Source organism: Dipodomys spectabilis, unplaced genomic scaffold (genome assembly GCF_019054845.1).
Source record: "Dipodomys spectabilis isolate Male_0828 unplaced genomic scaffold, ASM1905484v1 ptg000019l, whole genome shotgun sequence".
Lineage (NCBI taxonomy): Eukaryota > Metazoa > Chordata > Mammalia > Rodentia > Heteromyidae > Dipodomys > Dipodomys spectabilis.
In genome coordinates, this window is record NW_024870696.1 from 19681679 (window position 1) to 19703906 (window position 22228).

General features: G+C 37.7%; 1 pseudogene; it reads right to left on the reverse strand.

Annotated features, from left to right (window-relative positions):
* LOC122103699 overlaps positions 1–22228 on the reverse strand; it is a 71589-nt pseudogene that overhangs the window by 4065 nt on the left and 45296 nt on the right.

Consider the following 22228-nt stretch of genomic DNA (forward strand, 5'->3'; position numbering starts at 1 on the left):
GTAGGAATCTCAGGAATATTCTGGGCTGAAGAGCCCAAAGTCTGTTCAATGTAAAAGAACCTCATGACTATTGTTAAAATTCCAGGCAACCTAAAAATTACTTGAGCCAGAAATGACACAATTGTATATAGACCTCCAAACCAGTGGTTCTTCCCTAGAGTACTTTTAATCATTTTAGGAGAAAATGGTTTTAATTTAAAAAGTATAAAACTTGGAATCAAATGGAGTTTTTTGGGGGGAAAATATGGACAAAGTTACCTCATGAAGTGAACTCCTCACCTGCAAGTGAACAGCGTGAGCCAAGCTTCCAGAAAGCTTTTAAGTCCCTAAATTGAAAAACCTGGAATCATTGATACCAGAAATACAACAGTGCCTTAAGTAAATATAAGTTTTATATAATTATTATTTCTGGATTCAAGTCAGAAAAGTCTCTATTTTTAAGCAGTTATGAAGCTCAAGAACTAAAATGCTGAAAATACTGATAGCCTGACTACTCAGGATTTCTCAGTTTGAACATGTTATAATAAAATGTTCACTTAGGATCCCAACAAAAATACTAAAATAATTCTCTTTTGAAACTTGAACGTATAATTCTTAAGTCTATGTGGAAAAATACACAATATTATCGAAGGAAGCCCTAAAAGAATTACATCAATGCCTAGGCTGACACCTTCAGATATGAAGGTGTAGTATACATGCAAAGGATTAAAGCAGTATTGAACTGAATATAATTAACTCAGTAGGCCAATGAAACAATAGAAATTCTAAAAACCAGCTCCAATACTCACGAGGAACAAGACTATGAGAAATCAGGATTTTTATATCAACAACCTGTAGAAGTCCATTTTAGTAGCTGGGATTGTCACTTGGAGAAAGAAAAAGTTGTGCTGATATCTTACTACATTCTGGGGAAAAAGTCCAAAAGTGAATACATACATTTTAGAAAAAAATATTCATACAAATGTCATGTGAAAACATTGGTGAAATGTGATTCTTTTTAACCAGGGAAAGCCTTTCTAAAATTCCAAAAGCTATTTGACAAAAGGCTGACAAATGAAAGTACATACAAATAAAGAGAAGTGGTAAACTTTATCAAAGTACCTATGGAAAAAAAATCACAATTAACTTCTTTGTCCAATTGATATACACTAATAAAGAGATATTTTTAAAACTTACATTGAGGAAAGAGGACACACAAAAAAGATTATTTTCCCTAATATACAAGGAGCTATAAATCAAGAAAAAGAACAACTATTAAACTGTCAGCACTATGAAGAACAGGGTTCATAGAATGAATGACCATCAAATGTATGAAAGATGCTCAATTCCAGTCATATTAAGAGAAGTACTGTGCAAACCACCACAATTTGTCCTTTTTCCATGTGCAATCTGAAAGTTTATTTAGCCAGTAGGAAATAAGATTGTAATACTTTTATGCAGGAAAATTTGTGTCTAGGAAAATTAGAGATGTCTTCGACGCACAAACTTCATTTCTGAGGATGTGTTCCACCTAACAGCAAAATAGTACAAAAATCATGCTAGCACAAGAATCCTCCCTGTGATATTATTAATTAGAGTTTTAACTCAATAGCCAGTAATAATTAGCTGAGCAACTCTGTAATAGTACCTAGTTTTTCAGCATAGTTTTAATCCCTATGCACTGTTATAGAGAGGTTGCCTACTGCTCTTCAGCTATTTATCGCACAGAAGCAGGAAGTGTGGAAGTCAGAGGGAGAATGTGTGCTTCCAAAATGAAAATAGTGTAAGGATAAATAAGGAACTTGAAAAATTTACTGTATTGTTATGATGATGGTGATGTACAGAGGTGTTGCAGTTACCCAAGTAAAGCAATGTGCACGTTTCCTTTTGGACAATGCCAACCCCTTTTCTCACTCTCTCCCAATTTTTCCCTCTAGTCTCCACTCACAAGTTGCATAGTTCATTCCATTGCTACATTTGTTCACCCTTTTTCCCTCCATTAACATTTTTTTAAACCTAGGAGGTGGGGTTACAGAGAAAGGTTAAGAAAAGGAAGGGTGGTGATAGAATAGGATATACGGTAGAAAGAAACTCATCAAGAGAATGGACTAAGTTCCAGGAACTGGAAGTAAAACACTGTATTCAGATAATCCCCAACTTGAAACTACAGTTTAACTTCGATGTGCTCAACTTCATAATAGTGTGAAATCAATATGCATTCTGTAGAAATCTTGAATTTTGATCTTTGCCTTGGCGCACCGTATGTGTATGGCATGTTATTTTCACAATGCTAAGCAGCAAGAACGAACTCCAGGTCTCAGATGGTGACATGATTACAAAGGCAGACAGACAATACTTCACGGCATTCTAAGCAATGCTCTTCTGTAGCTTAAGTGTATTAGCTGCTGTTTTTGACTTAATGGTATTTTCAACTTACAAAGGGCTTATCAGGACACAACCTCATCTAAGTTGAAGGACAATGACAATGTATTTCTTTATAATTTTAACTTTTGAATCACAAAACTACATTGCTACTCAAAACAGATATAAATCACAAAAAGTGTCCTAGAATTGATTGAAATGGTTTCCTGATTGCAATGAACTCTCATAGCACCTAAGTTTTGTTCTGTGTTTTTATACAAGACGAGGCTCTTGAGAGAAATAATAATTCCTGAGCAAGGATAAAGAAGGTGCCAGGTAAGCCTGAGCCCCACATTTTGTTCTAGAAACAAGCTTTCCAACATCAGACTGCAGATGAGATGGTATGAAAGGTTTCACAGAGCTGAAACCGAATTAAATGATCTACAAATGGGTGGCTCAGTTGGCAAGATATTACATGTGGAAATCCTCATTTAAAAAGTCGACTTTCCAGTAAAGACCTACAAGTGAAAACTACCATCTGAATATGGCAGAGAAGAGCATTCTAGACTCTGATAGATCCTAAGAAAACACTAAAGACACTAAAATAGGATTATTCCAGGACCACTGAAAAGCACAAGGCAGTCAGTGCCGAGAGTGTCCTGAGATAAACATTCCCACATTTTCTATTACATTGGCTCCTTACTTGTACTTTTAATTACATTGGCAATTCATTTAAAAATAAACAGTAAGCTTTTTATCCTGTAGTTCTTATCTCTAGTATCTATACATCTGATTTGGAGCTCCAGCTTTCATGATGCTCATCCTTAGAGTTTGCTTCCTTGTGACTGTGATTTTTTAATGGTGAGATCATGTACTCCGAACCATAATCCAAGAGAACTCCTTGGAACCTGGCTTTAAAATTTATTATCTCTCAAGAGGCTCCACATTTGCTTCTGGCAGGCACCTGGAAGCCTTGTCAATCTAGGATCACTTTAAATAATTCTAATAATGCTTGCCACTTGGAAGCTTTAGGGCTTTTTCCTCCCACAGTCACACAGACAGTGAGACTTTTGGCTTTCAACGGATGGAGCAGAGACTTGAGATTAAGTTCTCAGGAGAGATGTCCATTGTATTCTACGCTCTACAGAACAGACAAACAACATTCTACAGTATGGACTTCATGATATTTATAAAGTACAAAGAATTTATCAGGGCATAATTTGAAAAGCATCTATGATGTATTTTTTTTGTAATTTTAACTTTTGAATCACAAAAATATATTGCTACTTGAAACAACTCTGGCCTTTTCTTATAACTCAAGTTCTGGGCCTTACAACAAAATGTATAACTTAAGGGGAAAAATCTCCTTATTATTTCTTTACTTTCTAGCAACTGATAAAAAATAAAAGATGTTTTAAATATGTCATTAACTTTTTCATTTGTGTTATTCATAGAAGTCTCATGATTGTTCATCAATGTTGGCTGTTATTTGAATATCATCAGCATCACTAACACTCAGTAACCAGAATTCAATGAGTTCTGATTATGTACTAGGCATTTTGCTAGACACTGGGGAATAGAAAAATAAAGCTAGCTGAAATAAAGCAGGAACAGTGTTCTGACTTTGTGGTGTTCATACTAACAGCCTTCCAAAAATGTAATTAAATTGAATAGGATATGAGGTGCACACTTTTAATCTCCTATGCAGGAGGTAGTAGGATTATGGTCTGAGAATATCCCTAGGCAAAAGGACAGAGACTTTATCTGAAAAATAAAGTAAAAAAAAAAAAGGCTGAGGCCTGGCTCAAAGGGTAGAGTGTTTGCTTAGCAAGCATGAGGTCCTGAGTCCAAACTTCAGTGGCTCACTAATCTTAGCTAAGCAAGAGGCTAGGGATACCAGTTCAAGGCCAACCCTGGAAGGAAAGTTTATGAAACTCTATCTCCAATTAACCACCAAGAAGCCAGAAATGGAGCTGTGGCTTAAGTGGTAGAGTATCAGGCTTGAGAAAAACGCTAAGGGTCTGTGCCCAGGCCCTTGAGTTCAAGCCCTAAGTACTAGCACACAGAGAAGCAATTAAACCAAAGTGTGATCAGTGTGGTGAGCATCTTAAGACATTTGCAATCTGAATGATCCTAAGTGGCAAGACTGTATCATTGGCCCAAAGGCCCACATACTCAGTAAGGATCTACCTGCAAGCCTTCAAGAAGCTGCTTAGACTCAGATGCAGATGGAAAATCCAACAAGTATGAATGAGACTAAGAAATCCCGACTCATAACTTCGGATAAAGAACAGTAACTCAGCATCTAAGATAAGGTAAGAGCCTGTGAGGGAGAGAGTATAATTGAGTTCTTGTTTTTTAGCTACTGAGATAGTTCAGTCTGAAAAATGAAAAATAGAAGAAAGGGTTGTGCTATGAAAGTCAGAACCTACAAGTCAGAAAACACTGATTCCTGGATTCTGTATCACCTGTGACTACAAAGGAAGAAGCAAAACCACAGCATCATGATAGAAGCTAGGGTTGTCCTGGGAACTGCTCTGAGCAAATGCTGCAGCTACCCAATGTCCTATTCCTCAAAAATCCTCCCTCTGTCTCGCTCTGTCCCTGTCTCTTTCTGTCTGTCTGTCTGTCTGTCTGACTGTCTGTCTCTTTCTTTTTCTCTCTTTGCTGGGCCCCAGGATTTCCCACCATCAATACTTTAACATAGTTGATATGATTCTTCCAAATGACCTTCAAACCTCCATCCAGGATGTCTCCATATTTTAACCTCACTTGCCAAATTATTAATATATAGTACCAATGCTTTCACAAGCATTAAATATGTGTTTTAAGTATAGTAAACTTATTATGAAAAACAGCCTGTCTAAAGACGTTTAGCCTTTATTGGTCCTGATTTGAAATTAATTTTGCAGCTTTTTGGATATTTTCAGGTTTAGAAGCAAATAAAATGTGCAAAATATTTAAGAAACTGGAAAAATGATTTTGTAGGACTGAATGTAGGTATGACTGTAGATAATATATTTTGTGATCCTATAGGTAGTGGACTTGACTATTTATTTATTGTATATATACCAAACAATCCCTGAATTCCAAAAGCATTTTTAGTACAACGAATATTTTCTGGTAACATGTTAACAATGAGATCAAAAAGAAGCAAAGTAAGTCTGCAAATGTATGTTAGATCTCCTTTGCCTGGGCAAGTTTGCAGAACATTCTAGCTACAACGAGATGACTGTTTTGTAATCCTTTACACTGAAGGAGAAATAGTAAAGGACAACAAGGCCAAGGATAAAGACAACACAGACTAACTCTTGCTATCCACAATTTTTAAGAATTTTTTTAAAGAATGTTTTTTTTATTTAAAACTTCTCAACTTAAAACAGCCTTTGTAAGTAGCATGTCAAAGATTGCATTGAAATTTCACAGCAAAAATAATCAGACATGCACATTTGTGTGCATGTACATGTGCTTATGGGTGAGCACAGCTTTTCAAGTACCCACTGACTAGAACTGAGGGAGTAAGAGGGGAGAGCTATTTTGTTTGTCCAGTCTATAAGAGAAGGAAAAACCTCACTTCTTGGTGAATACTTTTGCATTGGCCCTAAAGCATGAACTTTAATAACAGGTACCAGCTTGGAGATCCTAAACTGAATAAAAACATTAATGCCAACTTTTAAAAAAAGTCAGACAAAGTTTCAAGCTCATGTTCAATCACACATGATCCAAATGCAAAGTATTTTGAGGTCATGGGGACTGAATGCCAACTGGGTTTGTACTTAGGTACAAGGAGATAGAGGGGGAAAAACATCTCAGGGCAAAAGAAAACAAGGACATGCTTATAGACTTCACAGATGTGGGCTTCTTTCTTTGCCAAGAACAGGCCTTTCAACGATAGATGAATCTGGAAAGGCCTGGTGTCGTGGCAGTCCTTTGGAATCAACTTGTCATCTCAGCCAAAGGGGAAATAAATCAAACAAATCTTGATCTTAGCATTCATCTGAGTTACATCCAGCATGACACTATTGTTCTTGTTTGCCAAGACATTGCTAAGAAATTACAGTGAGATTAAGAGCAAACATTCAATAATAATTTCCTTAACAAAATAAATAAAATATAGATGCTCTGTGATCTATGGTGTGAACTGAAATTGTGAATTCCACTGAAAGCCAAGACAAAAACCTCACCAGCTTCTATCACTGAACCCTTTTTCATTGTCACCTGGAAGGAAAAGATGAGTCTGTGTTTTGATTTTTCTCGTTCTGGTCATCTCTACTAATGCAGATCTATGTGATCCTTGTCAAGAAAATCTTTATTAGTTAAAAACTAAGCCATTTTGAAGGTTGTGTTTTATGCTTGAAAATAAAAATGGTTGGTTTGAAATTGACTGATTACTATCTAAGATTTCTGAGTTTAGAGTCATCAAAAAGAAACCAAACACTTCAGGTGTTGGGAGCTCATGCCTGTAATTCTAGCTACTCAGGAGGCTGGGGTCCAGAGAATCACACCTGGAGGCCCCTCCAGACAGAAAAGCCTATGAGCTCTACCTTCAAAATATCTAGCCAAAACTCAGGCTGGAAGCATGGCTCAAGTAGTAAAGTGTCAGGAGGAAAGCCAAGTGAGCTTAAAGTTCAGATACCAGTATCACAAAAAGAAAGGAAGGAAGGAAGGAAGGAAGGAAGGAAAGAAGGGAGAAAGGAAGAAAAGGAGGGAGGGAGGGAGGGAGAGACAAATAGAGTGAGAGGAAAGGCAAGGCAAGGAAAGGAAAGACAAGACATTGTGGTGGTGGCCTCTAATTCCAGCATTTGGGGGGCCGAGGCAGGAGAATCTCAAGTTGGGATCCAGCCCAGGCTGAATAGTCCAAATAGTGAGTATCAGGCCAGCCTGGAGGACATAGAAAGACTTTGTCAAGGAGAGGTCTTGTTTCTCAAAAAGCTTAGAAAAGGAGCCAAAGTCTATCATTTTCAACTCTAAGAAAATGAATGGAAATGTCCTTTTATGACCCAAAGTCACCAAATCTCTCTTATACAAGGGAAACGATACTTATTTCAGGATTATGCTTAATTACTTCCAATAACACCCCCAACCAACACACACATGCACACAAGAAAACAGAAAATCAAAAACTTTTTGTTGATCAACTCTTCAACCCTTCTCTACAATTATGCCAAGGGCAAAGTTGATTCTCCTCTCCTCATTTGTCCTCCTGTTCTTGGTCCCTAGAAGTTATGGATGTCCAGGCCTGCTCTATGGGAGCACGAAGCTTCTTCTGTGACTTGTGATGTGAACGGCTCTTAACACTGCAGAGGAGTAGCAGGCCAATTGTTTGTGTGTGGCGGGGGCGCTGAAATTCCATGAGTGAACAAGCATTCTTAAAAAGAATCACAGTGCTGCTGTGCACAGCAAATCCCCTGGCCAGCTCCTTGGTCTCAGCTGTTTCTAGACCAGATTTTACCAAGATGGCAAATATACTCCATTCAGCTAGAGAGCACTCCATCCTTCCTCCAGACAGCCCTGGCAGAGGTATCCAGATAGTGTCTGCCTTTCCCGTGGATGGGGCAGACAGCATCCTTATGCCTGACTTTAGCTACTCAGCCTCCAGCACCTCCCAGAGACCAAAAGGAGACATGGCTTTACTTCACACAGCAAGAAGGCTCAGAAAGAATATTCAAGCAGCTTAGGACATTACCTTCAGAAGCCAGGCAAGGGTCCTTCAGGTCTTTCTGAAGGCAGGGCCTACTCTGCTAATGCTTTCCTGTGCAGAAGTCCTGAAAAGTATCTCTGTATAGCCATATCTATATATAGATATAGATCTATATAGCTCTCTCTCTATATTCATATATATATATATATATATATATCATATATATATCAACTCAATGTGTGCTTTTCAAAAAAGCCAGAAATTCCTTGATTTTTAATTTTTAGAAAGTAGTTGTACAAAGGAATTGCCATTTAATAAAGGGGTTTATAAATACAATGTCTTGGATTTCTTGATTTTTATACTTTAGAAATTTCAGTAGGAATTAACATTGCTGCTTTCTAAAAGAAAAGTTAAGCCTCCCATGGAAGCTCATAGATAGATAGATAGATAGATAGATAGATAGATAGATAGATAGATAGATAGATAGATAGAATGTTATGTAAAAATTGAACATAGTGATTTCCACATTTACTGAATATGTATCTGAATGGCTTTTAGTTAGTGTCACCAAATCATTGGAAGGGGAAGAAGAGAGTAGTATTCTCCCTCCTACTACTCTCCTCTCTTTCTTCATTTGCCTTTGGCCGCAGATGCCGAGGATGTGGTGTTTTAGAGAATGACTGTGCTTTGATGCAAGTGCAATTCTTGAAGATCCGCCTCATCTTTACAACTCCCATGAGATTTGTGTCAATAGCCATTCATTCATCTATTACACAAGCATTTCTCTTTAATAAGAACAAGCCAGGCCCTGTTTGAGTTTTAAGGAGAAATTGAAAAGAAACAAAACAAGCAAAGAAAAAGAAATTAGCAGGGTGCCCATGTAGAGATCAGGGGCAAGGGCTATTATTTATTTAAGCATGGAGGTCATGCCAAAGGGAAGATATTTAGACAGATACCTAGAGGAAGGAGAGATCTTGTTTGTAACAATGAGATGTACAAGGCATTATGTTGAAAAACGAACTTTACAATTTAGGCGGGGACGGGAAGCAGGGGAGTATAGTTGTAGAGGTGGGAGGGAAGGGATGGTAGGGGAAAAACAAAGGAGGAGGCAACAATGCTTGATAAGAAATGTACTCATTACCTTGCCCATGTAACTGTAACCCCTCTGAAGAGTATTTTCACAATAAAAAACTTATTAAAAAATAAAAACAACAAAAGAACACCTACAGAAAAATATCAAGTATGTAGTAATAAACAGATACTATTCTATAATAAGAATAAATAGAAGCTAATTTTAGCAAGTACCAAGCACTCTCTTATGAGCATTGCATGTTTTATCTAATGGAGTAATTTACAAGCAGAATTCTAATCAAATTTTTGGTAAATTTATTCAAGTTAGTAACTCATCCAAGATAACAAAGTGCTACTGATAGGATTTAAACCCAGATTGGTCTACTTACAAACATTGCTCAGTTTCTGTTGGAACTCGGGGTCCTTGGCCTTCAGTGAGGAAGTATATATATTACCACCTCCCAGAAGGTCCTCTAGTGATTCTGCATTTACTGAATCCTTTTTTTTCTTTTCTTTCTTTCCTTCCTTCCTTCCTTCCTTCCTTTCTTTTTGGTGCTGGTGCTGGAGCTTGAACTCAAGGTTTCTCTGTGAAAATTAACTTTTTCACCCATGGCTGTTACTCTAGCACTTAAGCCATGTCTCTACTTCTGTCTATTTGCTGGTCAATTGGAGATAAGAGTCCCATGAGCTTTTCTGCCCAGGCTGTCTTTGAACATTGATCCTCAGATCTCAACCTTCTAAGTAGCCAGGATTTACAGGTGTGAGTCATCAGCACCAGGCTACATCTACATAAATAATAATAATAATAATTTGCTGTAGTTCTTGGACCTATTATTGTATATCCTCATTTAATCTTCAAAAGCCCACATATGATAAGCCAGGCCCAAAGAAACATAGGTCCTATGGTTTCCCTTATTTGCAATTACTAGTATATGTCTGAGACAAGCAGAAATGGTCAGATAAGTTGATGTTAGGTGAAATGAACCCCAAGATAAGGACTCAAATGTTTTTTCTTTCTTGCTATTGTTTCTAACATATTTATAAGATATTTCTTTGTTGCTTTGTACGTCTCTCCCCCACGGTATAACCCCTGTTTTCCCTGTATTTGATGTTGGTGTACTTGTGGAGGAGAAGGGAAAAAACAAATTGTTTGACTAGGGATACAGGTGGACCCATTGCAACAATGAGATGTACAAGACGTTATGTCGAAAAACGAACTTTACACCTTTGAGGGGTGGAGGGGAAGATGGGAAGGGGAAACCCCTCTGTATGGTATTTTCACAATTAAAAAAATTGAAAAAGAAAAAAAACCCTACATATGGAGATCCTGAAATTTAAGTTGTGATTCCCATTTTCAGTGCATAGGAGGGCCCCTGGAGGGGACTGTTAAGATAAAAATGATCCTAACCTAAACTAATTGTCTGTGACCAGCTGTTGCTGGTCTCGTAACCACATTTTGAGAACCACTGGGTTCAATGATTTGCCTAAATTTATTCAACTCACAGAGAGCTTGGGATTTGCACTCATGTACACCGAGGTGACATTCTGAACTATAACCTGTCGCTAATATATACTTTTAAGATTGAGTACAGTAGTTTTCACATATTCATGCTTAATATACTTCGTGCCTTTATTTTCTTTGTCATCTCTCTAATGACAGCACAGATTTAATAAGTATCTTGTGTACCCTAAACATGTCGCCCTGTGTTCTGCCTAACCATGTTGATTAGCATCTTGAATGTTGGTGTGTTGACAGTTAATTCACCTTCTGTTTATTTTAGACTACAAGGATCCCTACCTCCTCTTGGATATGTTTGGAATTGAAGTTTATTATGTGTGTGTGTGTGTGTGTGTGTGTGTGTGTGTGTGTGTGTGTGACAGTGACAAAGAGAGATGTCTGATAGGATCCTCAGTGACATCTCGTTGACAACGGATTTGAAACGTTGGCTGGTCCCAAGCCAGGCTGGTCATCTCAGTAGCATCGGTTCTACAGATGTTCTGGGTCACGGGTCTCTGATGCAGATACTTAGGTTCTTGTTGCTGTCTGACTTGATGTGGTGATTCTTTTCACACCAGAGTCAAACTCCTGAAAAATTAGCTTTGGATTGATGAAGATAATCCCCATTTGGACAGGGCTTTCACTTCTGACAGAGTAACAGCCTTGTTTCATCTGTGTCTTGAAAGTCTTTGGGTCAGGTGTCCATCCTGTTGCACAGAGCGGTGGTCACCAGGGAAGGGTCCAGAATGTACCTGGTCATGATGGAGTCCTGGCACGGCTTCAACCAGACATTCCCCGTGACTGACAGTTCAAGCACAGAAATCACTTTAACAAGTCTCCTTATATTATTTCTAATTATCTAAGGTATCTGACACAAAGACGTTTACAATATAGTCTGCAGTCAGTGGAGTTTTCTTTCTTTACATCTTTTTGTTCATTAATTCTTTGATGTCATTTCTCCCGTAGTTTTACATGTAACAGTATATTCTCAATGGAGCATTGCAATAGAGCTATAAAACATGAGGAATAACAGTGGAGAACTATTAATCCCTTATCCGAGAATGTGAGAGTAGCATCTTAATCCCATATCTCCGAGGGTGAGAATGGATATGAGGGGGAAGTTCTGGGTTAGGTAAAACAATGCTGACAAGCTCATAAATTCAGCTGTCTGCTTGGGTTTGCGATCTTGGCAGAACCCAATGTAATAATTGAAACCTTTTATTCTGTTCAAACATAACCTATATTTTCAAAAAACGTGGACAGAGATTTTGTGTTACCTTTGATAATTTATACATTCTTTCTATATTTCTCTGCCCTCCCCGCCCCCCCCCCCCCCCGCTGCGAATGGAATACAGTTCTTGTAGTCAGGCACACATAAAATTTAAATCTAGTTTATATTTTCTAAAAGATTTTAATCTTAAATTGTGCTACCATGACTAGCTTATTCTTTTTATTTTTCAACCCAGACTTTTTACAGGAAGGATTCCAGCTGTGCTTTTATTTGCTAGTTGATGCTCTGAAATTCATGAAGACCTTTCTTGAATTTCTGAATTTCACTCATCTATAAAACAAGGGTGCAGAATGGCTTGTCCCCTGAAATCAGTAACTAAACTATGATTCTTTATTGATTTTCCTGTCCAAATTCCTATTCCAATATAAGAATGCTCTGCTTTGGATATTATCTTTCTGTTTCATCCTATTTATGTTCTGGGGCTCCTTAAAGCTTACTCATTCTTTTCATTGTTGGGCTTGAATTTCTACAGGTTAGAGTCTCAAGGCTTCTACTCAGAAGCCTATGATAAGGATTATGTTCATTGTATAGATGTGAGAATGGAACTAGGGAAATGGAGAAGATAGGTAGTGGTTTGAGTAGGAAGGAAGGAGAATGATGAAGAGTGACATTGATCAAGTACTTTATGCTCATAAACTGACATACTGAATTGAAAATCCTTTATATAACGGTTTAAAAATAATGTAAAAGGTAAGACACAGGACAAAAACAGTGATGTCAGAAACTTAAAAAGACTTGCATTTTTAATGCATTCCATATTTATACACTGATTGCTTTAGAGGGATAGGGTAATATCCACCTGTCATTCAATATTTCACAGTGGAGTGGTGTCATAGGAGACAATAGTTCATGGAGCTAATGACATAGCATGTATGTGGGTTTTATGAATATTGGTATTCCTTCCCACAAGCATAATTCCTAAATGAATTATAAGCACATATAATTCAAAGTTGAAAAAAAATGTTAGGAGAAAGTGGTACATTTCAGTTCTGAGATCAAATCTTTTCTCAGAGTTAAACTAAATTCTATCAAAAGGAGACTTTATCATGTGATCCACTACTCTATACTGGTGTCTACCTTTCTTCCTTGGGGCAGCAGAATGTAGTGATGAGCCTGTTACTAGCCAGAGGCACAAGTGTTTCAACCAGAAAAAAAAATAATGAATACCCTGGATAGAAGTCTCTCTTAGTTGACATAATATTAGATTGTATGTCCATGAAACCTCTAATCCATAGAGATAAGAATCCAATGCTAAAGACACCCTTTTCATTTGCTATTTGAAGCAAAAAGTGGAAACTTAACTTAATATTACCTGTAAAACTACAGGAGGAAACTCTCTTTTAAAAGGCATATTATGACCAGCAACAAATTCCATGGCTCCCTTTATAGGAGGCAGGGGGCAGGGTGAACATCTGGGCTCCCTCTGTATCATCAAAAGGCCCTGGCTTGGCTCCCTGAGGAATTTATTTATTCATTTTTCCAGTCAACCATGAGATTAAAACGAGAGAGGTGAAAAAGGAGTGAGAAAAATAACTGATAGGACTAAAGTTTCCTTTCGGTAAAAATGGCTACATTATGACCAAATAAAAATGGAAGTTAATCAGGAAGTGATCCTAGAATGCAGTTGAACAACAGTTAACAAGCTTTATTTGTTCTGTTATGCAATAAAGTGGCCTCTTGCCCTTTATTTCTTTGGGCACATACATGAATCCGAACAGAATACAGAGAGCCATTTTATTTGTAAAGAACCAGGATTCCCAACCCCTACACCTCCCACACCCTTGTCTGTTCTTAGCCACTTCTCACTGGGCTTGAGACTCGAATCAAAGAGGGACTTTTTAAACTCAAGAGAATGAATTATATTATGTTACCTTATTTATGACCCCACCGAACTTGGGTCAGTTCTACAATCTCCAAGTTGGCATGTAGAAGGATACATTATAGAGAGCAAATAGCAAACACTTCCTAAGACTCTCCAGTCTGAGTTTGCGCTATGTAATTTAGCTTCAATTAACATCAGGGGCTTACGGAATTGAAGAGGTAGGCTCTGTAATTTCCAGCACAGCTATAAAATAAGATCACATACAAAGAACCTCTTTGTCTAATAGTTTTGCCTCTTCCGAAGCATGCTAAGAAGTGGTTATTTTTCCTTGCTTTCTCCATAACAATATTACCAATATCTAGAACTAAAAGACCATTTGGATTTTGCCTGTTACTGGTTGGACAGCTAGGGGAAAAACAGTAACTTCAGTGAAGGTGACTCAGAATGATCCAGAAGCTCAGACATGAGGGAAACCCATCTACCTTTTCATTTTACTTTACTTATTCTACAGATCAATGTGCAATACGCTTCTGTCATTTGGAGTTCATAGCACTATACTTTCGCTCTCTTATTAGGGTGTCTTTAGAATCTGCAACTCAGATGTGAACTGGAAAATACATTAGAGATACTAGTTATCACTTACTATTTCTTCAGTGTTAGAAGACTTAGCGCTTTACAGGACTAATGCTGCTCTTCCACTTCAGCTAGGTCATTACTTCATATTGATGAGGAAATTGAAGCTGAGGAATTGAGGAAACTTCCTTTGAGCACCAAGCATGTGACAGAGCTGAGACCCAACTATGCTCCACTAAGGAAGCTGGACTTAGTTGTCTGTTTTGGCTTCCAAAAAGCATTAGCATGTGACATCAATGACCAAATAAAAGTAATTCAAGTTGGTGGTTAGGCCAATCTTGATGGAGGTGGGTGTAGAATTTCCGTTCGCTTTTAAACCATGTGAAATAATACTACCTTTATTTTCCTAACATAGTTCTGGCAGGAGATTAGATTAGATCCTCATTACCAGAGGTTAACCTTGTTTTAAAAAAAGACATAAATTCACTCTTGAAAATCACTAAAGCATAGCAGAGAAATTGAACCTTTACTTGCAGACCATTAGACTGTGCACATACAAGCTAGCTTTCAATATCTGACATTCTTCTCTTTCCAAACTATCCATATACCTCTTCTCTGCTCCAAACTCCCACCCTCCTCACCATCTTTTAGAAACAATATATGCTTTTAAGGCAAGGCCATTTTCTGCCCATAACTGTGGAAACTTAGTTCCCACTTACTCTGGCCCAATTCCAAGTTGGTGATATTTTCCTTTACTCCTTTTCATTGTTGTTGAATGCAAGAGGCTCTTATAGAACCAAATTTGGCGAGGCCACACCACTTCCAATGTGAAACAGCTGCAGAAATGTAAGGAAAGTTCTATTCCTAATGATTAATAGCAAAGTTCTGAAAGGACAGAGATTAACCAACAAATCCCTGGGATTTCTTTGGATCCCCCAAATTCAACAATATCAGGATTTCATATTTTCTTCTAACAGTCTTCTAGACATGTGGGTTATGAATAAAACATAACAGTAAATTATGTTCTATTTTAAATCTCTGTTAAATCTTTGCATGACTTACAATTTATAAATCTACAGCTGATGTGACTTTGATTTTTTTTTATGGAGTACAACTTTCAAGGTCTTTAATAGGCTGGGCACCCGTGGCTCATGCCTATAATCCTAACTACTTTGGAGGCTGAGATCTGAGGAACTCTGTAAAGCAAGTCCAGGCAGAAAAATCTGTGAGACCCTTATCTTTAATTAGACACAAAAAAAGGTACAAGTGGAGCTGTGGCTCAAGTAGTAGAGCACCAGCCTTGAGTGAAAAAGCTAAGGGACAATGCCCAGGCCCTGAGTTCAAGCCCCAGTACTGGCAAAAAATAAAATCCTAATCAAACAAATACTAACAACAACAGAAAACAACAATAAGGGTTTTATTTTTTATTTTTTTTAAATTTTTTATTGTAAAGATACTATACAGAGGGTTACAGTTACATGAGCAAGGTAATGAGTATACTTCCTATTGAGCATTGTTACCCCCTCCATTGTTTTCCTCCTAACATCCCATCCCTCCCTACCGTCCCCGAGGTTCTTTTTTTTTTTTAAATTGTGATTAAGTGATTACATAATTTCCTGAATTTCACAGTATTGTGGAATAATGATGCTCATTTAAAGTCACAAGTTCATTCTAACTTTCCTGGAGCAAATTGTCTATCACAGTCTATAACATATAACGGTGTACACATATACACCGTACATGTGATCAGCAGCATGGGGATATTTAGTAGTGGTTCGACCAGATGAGTGGGAATTCTTTGTTTCTTAAGTCCTGTTAATTTTGTCATATCACCTAACATTTTGGATTTAGCATCCACTTATCAGGGAGACCATGTACCATTTGTCTCTTTGCTCAACATGATTCCTTCTAGCTCCATCCATTTCCCTGCAAATGCCATTATTTTGTCATTTCTAATGGCTGCATAATATTCCAACAATAAGGGTTTTAATAGTCTATTATCCTTGAAATGAGTCACATGTTTTAGTCTTTCCTTCTTCTAGACAATCAAACAACTCTAGTGATACTTTTTTTTTTTTTTTATTTTGTCAGTCGTGAGGCCTGAACTCTGGGCCTGGGCGCTGTCCCTCAGCTCTTCAGCTCAAGGCTAGTGTGCTACCACTTGAGCCACAGCACCACTTCCGGTTTTGTGAATGGTTTATTAGAGATAAGAGTCTCATGGACTTTCTTGCCTGGGCTGGCTTTGAATTGTGATCTTCAGATCTCAGCCTCCTGAGTACCTAGGATTACAAGCGTGATACTAACTTTTGAAGAAAGAAAAGAGCTTAACTAGGAAGTGAACAAGTTTTCTCTTTCGTGATTAGCTGCTTCACCTCTGGCCCAAAAGCAGTTAACCAAATCTATCACGGACTGGGAACTGTAAAACTGTGAGCCCCAAATCAACCTTTTATCTTTGTAGGCTGATTATTGAAGGTATTTATTATGATGAAGAAAAGCTGACTACCACAGGTAGTATGAGTGCTTTAAAGGTAAAGCATCCAGGGATAGAACAAGGATCAAGAGACCAAGGTAATATTGTTATTTGTATTATTATTGATGCATTGCTTTGAACAAATCACTCATTTTTATGTAGCTTTCCTTTCATCTTCCAAATAAGTTTATGTTTCTAAAGATTCTTATAAGAAGTAAACACAATGCTTTCCAGCAGTGCAAATATAAAATACAACCTTTAGTACCTGGTGTCACTGAAATCATTTGGAATCCTAATGGCTTAGTCTAGCCGAGTATTGATCTCCTAGGTGGGGTTCGAGTGAAGCGTTGCGTACCTAGAGGCTGTCATCATGAGTCTCAAATCTCCCAGGGCTTTGCAAACACTGAAGGAAAATCCCTGGAAGTTTGTTGAGGGTTGCCATGCATGACCCCTGTGTCCCTCTGAAGTTGACACTCTGTGAGAATTATGTGACAGGAAGTAGCTCTTGCCAGCGTTCCTCAAAAGAAGCCTAAGGTATCTTGTCACATGAGCAATGTTTTCTGTTTGAAAGCTTATGCATGGAGTACTCCATGTCAGTAAAAACTCTTGTCAATATAAGTCTTGAATTGTTAGCAGCTCCCCATTTGACAGAGAAATCGGTTTAAAATTCAATCTTTTTAACAAGAATAATATCCATAATGATTATTCTTTAATATCTGACTTAAAATAATTGAGCTCATAGAGCCCCTGCTATGTACCAGACAACATCCCAGGTCCCTCAGACCCAGATGCAAAGAAGACCACAAAATCTCTTGGTTGCATGACAATTAGAATCCAGTAGAGACTCACTAGATTCCTCCAGATTTTTTTTTTTTTTTTTGTCAGTCATGGGGCTTGAACTCTGGGCCTGGGCACTGTCCCTCAGCTCTTCAGCTCAAGGCGAGCGCTCTACCACTTGAGCTACAGCGCCACTTCCGGTTTTCTGGTGGTTTATTGGAGATAGGAGTCTCACGGTCTCTCCTGCCTGGGCTGGCTTTGAACCGCGATCCTCAGATCTCAGCCTCCTGAGTAGCTAGGATTACAGGCATGAGCCACCAGCGCCCGGCCAGATTTTTTTTTTTAATAACAAATCAGAGAAAAAGGTAAGCTGAAGGCTACATGTCCTGTTTAACAAAGGACACAGTTTGGCCAGGGCAGAACTTCCTAGACCAACAAATGGAAAAAGCAAAACAGCTGAGGGCATTTGCTAAGGAGAAAATACAATTACAGACCATAGCTTCTAAAGCAAGGAAGAAGAAAAATAGTGGTTTTCTCCAAAAAGAATCTTTGAAATAAGGGCCTAAAGGCCAGTTGCATATCTAGAAGGCAATCCATAAGTGAGGAAATGAAGAGATGGGAAAGTAAGATGAGGAATCCAGAAAAACCTAGTGAAGTCGTGTACACGGGGTTACTATGACCCTTGATGATCCTGCTAGAGAAGAGGGCCTGGGCCATTATGCATTGAGCAGTTCACACGGTGATGTCACGTGACATTGCCCTCAGACTTCCTGCTTTTGCGTTGGTGTAATAGAGCAAGAGCCATGACTCCAGAAGAAGCTGTCAGAGAAGAAAAGTATTGGTAAGAATAAGGTTTCTTGTTTTTATTCGCTTTAGGCCGTTGTACAAAGGGGTTTCAATTCAACGTATTTGTTGATGAGTACAGTTCATCTTGATAAATGTTACCCCTTTATTCTTCTCTCCTCTCTCTCCCAACCCCAGTCATCCTGTCAGGTTACTTGGTGCCATTTTCACAATTGTACATTGAGCATTATGGCTGTACCCACCCACCCATCCTTTCTCCAGATGTCTGCTCTCTTGTGCTATGACATCAACTCCTCCCTTCAACACGTACTTTAGCTTCCTTGTATCCATTCTGTTAAACTATAAGTTAGTTGTTTGAAGGAGTTACACCATTACAATCTTCCTTTGCATATACCATACTTCAACAATATGTTATACATATATATATACATATAACATTGCTTATGCTTATATACGTTTATAATTTAAACCTAACTTCTATATATGAGAGACGAGGTTTCTTGAGAAAAATCACCATAGTTGGCTTACATGTGCCCTCTGTAAAGTCTTCAGATGGTAACAACGGAATTAGAAGCTTGTGTTTGTGTGACCACGTTATCTTTATTAGTTTCTAGGATGCCTCTTACCTTTGTATCCTCTCACACTGAGTGAAGAACTTGTCTTTTTCACCGATTCTTTCTCTGAGTGAACAGTCCTTACATTTGCCAATAGCAAGAAATAAAAGTTAAAAAAACTCTCAAGTTCAGAAAAGTAAAGTGTGCAAACTTTATTCACATATATTTTCTATGCTTTGAGAGTTCTAAGCTATGGCATTTTGTTAGCTATTACATATTTGTAGCTACTACTACACTCAGGGTGAGTAGTACACAAACCACCAGCATTTCTATACTCAGCAACTTCTGTATTATTTGGACTTCACGGAAGGTTAGTAACTTCCCTCTATTATAATCGTAGGCTCATTGCCTTCTTATAAGCTGCAAAGCATTTTTTTTTCTTTGGGGAGAATCAGTGCCTACCAGAAGAATTTCATATTTTGAAATTTTGATTATGATAATCCTTAAATATTAAAAAGAGAACTATCATATAAACTTGGTCTGTACATTTAAATTTTTTCCACTTGCCCTGATCTGTGGGTTTAGCAGTCAACCAATCAAATGCTTTATTACTAAAACAAATATGACTGCTTTAAATGATCAAATCATTCAGGGTTCTTTTCCCTATGAAATAACTTCATTCCTGCAAAATAATACACTTTAGTCACTGAAAAAATAGTGAGTTAGTCCTGAAGGTTCTTTCTGGTTTTTAATACATAGCTGTCTCACACAATGTGCTTATGTTTGAAGCTTTATTTATTGTAAGTGCTTAGTTACCCAAGCCACAAAATTGCAAAGACTTTATACTTTTATTTTTTTAGTTTCATTCTTCTCTTAGTGGTGCCAACAACAAAAGGACATGTAACTTTATCCTTTTTAGTTGCTAAAACTTTACCTTGAAGGGTAATGACAAGTTCTCTAACTGCTCCTATTTTTCAACATTTTATTCCCTTTTTTGGCAATCAAGTGGCTAGTATATGTTTTCCAAGTAATAATTTCAAATAAAGTTTCTTTACCTTGACAAAGGTTAAAGAAATACTCAAGCTAAAATGTTTTGGACTTTGCTTTAAAAGGGTTTGGTTTTACAGTTCAAGAAATGGGCCATTTCAAATATTCCAAGTTTTCTTTTCTATGGTTTTTGCATAAAATACAAATCCTCTCATCCTTTGAAGGATATTTAGGTCATTATTACTTGGTAGAAATAAAAAAAGAGCAAAGAATAATTTTACAGAGCATCGCCTCAATGTATGCACAGAGGAAATGATAGAGAAAAATAACAAATGAAATAATCATTATTAAAATGAAACAGAATGCACTGAATCAAAGAATTCCCCAAGAGTGCTTAACAATTAAACTTGAAAAACAAGCATCCATTTCTCTACTACTCTTTGATATGTAATGGATCTGTGTGTTCTCTCTCTGTTCTTCTATCTCACTTTTAGGAAAGAAAAAAAAAACCTCAATGTTTCCTCTAATAAAGGTGTATTCCATGGGTTTTTAGGGTCCATGATGAATAGGGAAATGTTGGTGTCCTAGTAGAAATTATTGCTGTACCCAGCATTGACAAAAATTTAGAAGATGTATGTGGAAATGACCAGTTTCTCATGCCCATAACATTCAGAAGATAAGTATACTCGATTTTCTGCATAGAAAAATTTAAACATACAAACAAGGAAACTCTTCTTTTTTTGCTACTTCCATTCTCTTTGGACACGTTACACTTGAGAAATGTGGCTTCACATTTTAAACATCACGCTGTATGGTTAAGCAGCATAGAGGAGAACAGCTCTGTAGATACTCTGGGTGACTTCTGCTCAAACATCTCTCTCACATGGTTCTCATAAGCCATTTATCTAATGCATCTTCAATTTTTGAAGTGAGATTTGAGGTTCTACATTACTCACATTCTATTAAGCCTCACGCTGCAGAGTGCCAGCCAAGGACTTTCCAACAGACATCCTATCATCTGATAGACGGCCCTGCTGTTTCATATTACCTACAACTGTATCCGATCAATTGGAAATATTGACTAGAACAGAGCCAGTAATAATTTTCACCAGTGATCTTTGTCCACGCTCCTCCGCTGTTATAAATCCACCTATCTGTACTATTTTTCAGCTCAGTTCTACATCAGTACCTCAAAAGTCAATCTGAGAGTTTAGTGCTTATACACTAGGCCCATACTGTTTCTCTTGATCTACAACCCAGAAAAGGAATCCAAAGCTGTACTTTTCCCTGATAAACTCACTGATTACTGCTTGGTTTTTGAGCTCATACAATACCAGTTTTTATTCTCCTATGAATTAAAAAAAATCTGGTCTAAAGGCACCTATATTTCTTTGTAAATCATTAGGGATAGGCTCAACTCTCTGTGTGTCTCTCTCTGTCTTCCTGTCTTTCTCTCTCTCTCTCTCTCTCTCTCTCTCTCTCTCTCTCTCTCTCTCTCTCTCTCTCTGTGTCTCTCTCTTTCTCTGACTCTGTCTTTCTCTCTGTCTGTATGCTATCATTTTTATATAAAATCAGAGACCAAGGTACACTTAACAAATCTAATAATTCAGGCCAAACTGTTCTGAAAACAATGTATTATAGTTATCAATTGGGAGAAAAGCTATCTACACTTGAATGTAACTAAAGTGAATTTGCTTTTAGGTGAAAAAAATTGAAAACAGTTCTTACTTAAAAGACTCCATTTCACATATTTCTTTCTATGAAGGTCTTTTCTTATCCTTTTGCCTACTTTGAGTCAAGAATCTGATAGAACCAGATATGTTAGTGTAACTTTAAGTCAATGTGCTCTTTCAAAGGGAGTATTTGTGACTTAATTCACACTGCTCTTATCTTCAAGTGTGGAATTTAAATCTAAGTCCTTTATTAAGAGAATTTCAAGTACCAGAGAGCAGGTGGAGGAATTCAGGTAAAGTGGGCGGGGCCAATGAAGTCCCAGTCACCCCTGAAACCACAATGCATGATGGCTGTCTCTTGGGAGAAACACTTGTGTGAGAAACACTTGGACCAGAAAAGGCTCAGCTACCCAAGAAAGATAATAAATCTGTTTGAAAGGTCAATCAAGATCTGACTCCTCTGTGTCTGCAATATGAGTTTGAAAGTGCATGCCTGTATTTGTCATAAATAAAAACAGGAATCTTGGATTATGTCAATACCTTAGCACTCACTACTAAAAAGATGTAAGCGAGGACCTCGGGGAAAAAGCGAAACCCTCCACAGGCTCTGCTCAGACCACATCAGAGGCCAGGCTTTCATCCTGTGTATGTCCTCCTCACAACAGCTACAACGCTGGAGGCATTGTGGAAGCTTACACAGACATTTCAGGCATAATGCTAACATGAT